The sequence below is a fragment of the Eucalyptus grandis genome, chromosome 8 (genome assembly GCF_016545825.1).
Source record: "Eucalyptus grandis isolate ANBG69807.140 chromosome 8, ASM1654582v1, whole genome shotgun sequence".
In the NCBI taxonomy this organism is placed as follows: domain Eukaryota; kingdom Viridiplantae; phylum Streptophyta; class Magnoliopsida; order Myrtales; family Myrtaceae; genus Eucalyptus; species Eucalyptus grandis.
In genome coordinates, this window is record NC_052619.1 from 12,914,959 (window position 1) to 12,920,037 (window position 5,079).

The 5,079-nt window shown below is 41.8% G+C and overlaps 1 long non-coding RNA gene across 1 annotated transcript; it reads left to right on the forward strand.

Moving 5' to 3' along the window:
- The first annotated feature begins 1,573 nt into the window (after positions 1-1,573).
- On the forward strand, positions 1,574-2,590 carry LOC104456587. Its single transcript, XR_005545222.1, has 2 exons — positions 1,574-1,655; positions 2,197-2,590. It is a non-coding gene; the product is annotated as an uncharacterized LOC104456587 (long non-coding RNA).
- Positions 2,591-5,079: the final 2,489 nt, after the last annotated feature.

Sequence of the window (5,079 nt, forward strand, 5' to 3'; positions counted from 1 at the left end):
ACAACAAGATCTGATATCACAATGCTAAGCTAAGTGCCCTAACAAGTCGAAGATACAGAATTGAAATCAGCAATCCAATTCAAGAAAGGTCCCCCAAGAAAAAAACTCGCCTTCCCCTCGTTATATTCTCAGAAACAAACAGACTAGATGAATATAGATCACCAAGGAAAGAAAAACATTCCGTAAATATGTAATAGAAAATTCAGACCCTCAATACTTCAACTTAAGGATTGGACCTCTGCAACCTGATGATGAGCTCAGAGAGAATGAGAGTGAGAATGCCATCGGTCTGGCCGTAATATAACAGTTCCAATTGTCGGGGGCGGCGTTAAAGAATAGGCCAATCCTTCTGACTTGCTTTTTTCTTGTATTTGGTTAACAACAAATTTGACATTCGAGGCAATCGATACTAGGGGTGAGGATGGTTCCCGGGTAGAACCAGGAACCGGAGAATTGAGTCCGGTTTGGTTCCCGATTCTAAGGGCCTGTTTGGCTGACCAGTGTTTCTGTTCCCAGAACAGAAATTTCTGTTTTTTTGTTCTGGGAACAAAAAAGAAAAACGCGTTTGTGTGCGCGTTTTTTGTTCTTTTGTTCCCGGAACAAAAAGAAACAAACGAAAACACAAATTTTGTGTTTCTCGTTTAAAAACACAAATGAGAAACACTTTTTTCTTTTTCTTTTTTCTCTTATTTTCTTGTTCTTCTTTCTTTTGGCCGGTTCGGGCCGGCGACCGATTCTAAAGAGACTCGGTTCTAGTTCCCGGTTTCCTTCCCAGGCGAGGCCGAGGCTCGCCGTACTGGCGTTCCCTCGCCATGGCCGATCGAGCTCGCCCGATCCGGCGAGGCCGACCTCGCCCGGCCGGCGAGCCTCGGCCTCGCCGAGCCACCGCCCGAGGTTGGCCAATCAAGAAAACCTCGAGCTCGCCCGGGCGGCCGGCGAGCCTCGGCCTCGCTCGGCGGTGGCCCGGCGAACCGGAACTAGAACCAATCAAAAAAGTTATAAAAAAAAAACCTAAAAAATAAAAGAAATAAAAAAATTATCCAAATTTACCAAACATGTTTCTTTCCCCGTATTTTTGTTCAAAAATTGTTCGTGATTTTTTCTATTTCCCCCGTTTTAAACTGCCATTCTTCCCCTTTTTCCGGGAACCGGCGTTCCCTCTTCTTCCAATCTCTCTCCTAGCCCCACTTTCTTTCTTCCCCCTTCCCTCTTCTCTCTTTTTCCTCCCTTTTTTCTCTCATGTCACTTCCTGCCCCCAACTTTTTCTTTTTTCTCTCTCTCTCTTGGCCGAACCCTTCTTCTCCTTCTCTAGGCCTCTTCTTCTTCTTCTTCCTTCATCTTGCTGGCTGTTGCTTCACCCACCACCACACCGCCGCCCCACGCCCTACTCACCACCACCTCCTGGCCATCGAACCACCACCACCCACCGCTCGTCTGACGAGCCGTCTTGCCGTTGAGCCCGACGAGATGTCACGCCGTCCGCACCGCCCCTCGACGCTTCTCGGCCCCTCGACGCCCTTGACGCTCGATGCCTCGCCCCTCGATGCCGGCCCCTCGATGCCCGCTCGACCCCCTCGACACCGCCCGACGTCCCCTTGATACCATTCGCCACCCTCGACACCGAAGAAACTCACCTCCTCCAGCTTCAATCGCAGGTCTAATCTCTTGCTATTTCTGCTCTTAACTGTTAGATTTAATCTAATATTTTAGCTACTTTATTTGGTCGATTTCTGAGATGTGAGTGTCATGCTTGTGTGCCCTGATCCAAGTACATACATGGTGAGGGAAGGGAATTTGTGGGGTTGTGTCAGGTAGGTTCTTTCGTATCCCAAAATAAGACCAAGATGGTTGTTCTGGGATCTTCATCTTGCTATTCAGTGGCTATTGTTGGGGCTGTTCTTGTTCTGGTTTTGAATGGGGTTGATTTGTGCAATGGAGGGAAGACCAGCACTTTTGTCCGTAAAGTAGAGAAAACTGTGGACATGCCTCTAAATAACGATGTTTTCCGAGTGCCTTCTTGGCCATAATGCCCCTCGACAGGTCTCAACTGAGCTTGTCTTCTTGCTTTTTCTTTCAGTATAGCACAAGCTTTTCCTTATGTTCATTTGTGACTTGTGAAATGGTTTGTTGAAAGAAGTGTAGGTTGTCTCCTCTTCGCTGCATTGTTGACAGTTACCTTTTGATAATGATTTGTAGAAGGTGGGAGACAACCATTGGACTGGGCATCTTTACTAGGAGTGGCTAAAGGTATTGCGCACATCCATTCGGCCAGAGGCGGGAGGTTTATCCATGGCAACATACCTTGAAGGTTGCATCCCAGAGTTTGGCCTGACTTCTCTGATCCGCACTCCTATAGTGCCTCCGAGAACTAGAAGTGTAGGTTATCGGGCTCCTGAAGTCATGAAAACTAAGAAACCCACACAAAAATTAGACATTTATAGTTTTGGAGTACTGCTCTCTTTGAAGGATTGTCAAGATGTCGGACCCCATTATGGTGTGTTCAAGCTATTTTTCTGTGTTAATCATGATTTGAAGGATAAGCTAAAAAAAAAAAAAGAGTGAGGATTAAGAGGTATAAGATTGTTTATTATTGCTGCGTTCATTTTTTTTAAACTAAAAATGAAAAAAAAAAGAACTTATAGGAACTTGGAACCAACCTTGAATTTGTGAGAGTAGGTTCCAAGTTCTTGATTCGATGGATGATTCTAAGTTTCAAAAATGAAGAATCAGTATCCGAGGTAGGTTCCATTCTCAGCGGAATCGAACCGAAATGGAAAACCGCTCACCTCTAATCGATACGACTTGTATTCTGATGAGAAAACAGTGGAATCTTCAATGACTGTATTCGCTTGATTGCTTCCGTATGATGGTTCGTACAATAAAACTGTTGGGTCACTCGGCGAGGACGTGCTCTTGCGTGCCACGGCCAGGGTCACAAAATAGCCCGTCCTCTTCCCGTCCCACCAGGTGGAGATACATCTGCACCCTAGGCGGGACGCGCACACACCGAGCCTGACCACGCGTGACTTGCTTTAAGTGGCGGATATTGACTCACATATGATCGTCAAATCAATAATTGCGTTCCACCCCTTACATGATGGGCTGAGTTTGAATTTTGCATCAATGACTACCCTTTCAATCAAAATTGCTTGAGAAACATAGTGAACTCGTCCGAGTTTAGCTTTGCCCAAAGTTCAGAGAATAAATATTCAATGCAATGAAAATTGATATTCTACTTTTCCAATTGAAATCAAAATCACGTGAATATACTCTAGTTATATCAATTTTGAGATAAATCTCTAATCACATATTTATCACAAATTTTCTTTTACACAATCTTTGGATTAGCCGGTTTTTAGATTAAGAAATTGATATAAGTAACCTTTTAGCAATGTTGAGAAAAATAAAAGAATTTGAGGGTTTCTATTTTTTTATTTATTTAGTTTCTAAGTAGTATTCAAGATGAGATATATTGATGAATTCATTTCATTCTTTGACTTATTAGGATGAAACTCAAATTGACTGTAACATCTTTGAAATTGAAAATAAAAGATGGCTCTTAAATTACTTGAGATCACTCAACTTAGAGTGAAATAACAAATCCCTAGGAAAATATCAACCATTTTTATTTGGATTTTTAGCTATGCCTTATATAATGTAAAAAGGGTCCTGAAGACTTACATATTTAGGTTATTTAGCCTTTTCCCAAATCGGCCACTCGACATCGAATCCAAAAGAGTACATTAGTCGATCTTTTTTTTGGTCTGGTTTTCTTCCATATCTATTTTAGTCGGCTTCATAAATTGTGTAATCATTGCACATTTTAAATATATTTATATAAGTACAGATTTTTTTTTTCTATATTTCATATTTGCTATGAGAAGTTAGATGCTAAAATTGACCAGGCAGCTACTACCTTATCAAGATCCGAATCCTATTTCAATACTCGATGTGACTGACTACATATTTAGGGCATGCCGACTCGTTCGATCGTGCATCGTTTTCCAAGGAAAGCATGTGACTAAGAAAAAGGGCATCAAGAAAGGAGATGATTGGCTTCATTTGTTCTTGAGCGCTATGCTGAACAAAAGAAACATAATTTTGTTACTTTCTAGACCACGTGGGTGGATTAACTATTGTTTGCCAATACCCAGCAGTTTTTTAAATCAATAGGGTCGTTGGTAATTGTACTTTTCAATGCAAAAAATTACTAATCATATAGACAAGTTACTAACCTTCTTTTATATTAACACTTCCTATTACATTGCAAAATCATTAGTTATCTTCAAACTCGTATGATTTGCTATTATATGCTAAGATAAGAATCAATGTAAAAAAGTTACTTTTTATATAAGACGTTACTAATTGTATAAGTCAGTTGTTTATGGATAGAGAATCAAGTTTCTTGTAGAAAGACACTGATCACATTAATTACTACTCATTAGTTACATATGCACTTCCAAGTCAGAATCTTTTGGTAATCCTGGCAAAACAACAATGGGGTTAGAAAGAGGACTTGTGATATTACTCAAACACTAGGTCCTAATTTCAAATTTTCATCATCTGGTTTACTTTTGAGGGCTGTGTTCTTCATGCATAATGCATTAAATATCATAACATATTTATCCTACTTGCTCAGTGTGATTTAAAATAGAATATGAGTGTAACGCTCATAAAAAGTTCAGAGGAAAGAACACGCACACCAACATCGAGAATATGGCTGTCATTCCAAATGAAAAGACACGCTATTCGAGAAGGCCAGGATTGGAACAAGAAAAGTAGTAAAGTTCCACAGTTAGAAATTATCCACGAGACAAGATCGAGGCATTGAGGCGTTGGCTTTCCTCTTCCAAGCTGCTGCTCAGAGGTGCGTCAGGGCGGAATCTGTTGACTGAGACTCAAAGGTGGGTGCCCTCCCGGTAGAATTCCGGCGTTGCGACGTTAAGGCCGAACCCACTTATTACAATCATCTTGACGATGTGTAGGGCTTTGTTGAGGCGGGCGAGATAACAAAAGCGAGAAATGAGTGCATTGGACCTGTGGGGGAGGCTGAGGTCGAGACGAAGAGGGAGGGCTTGA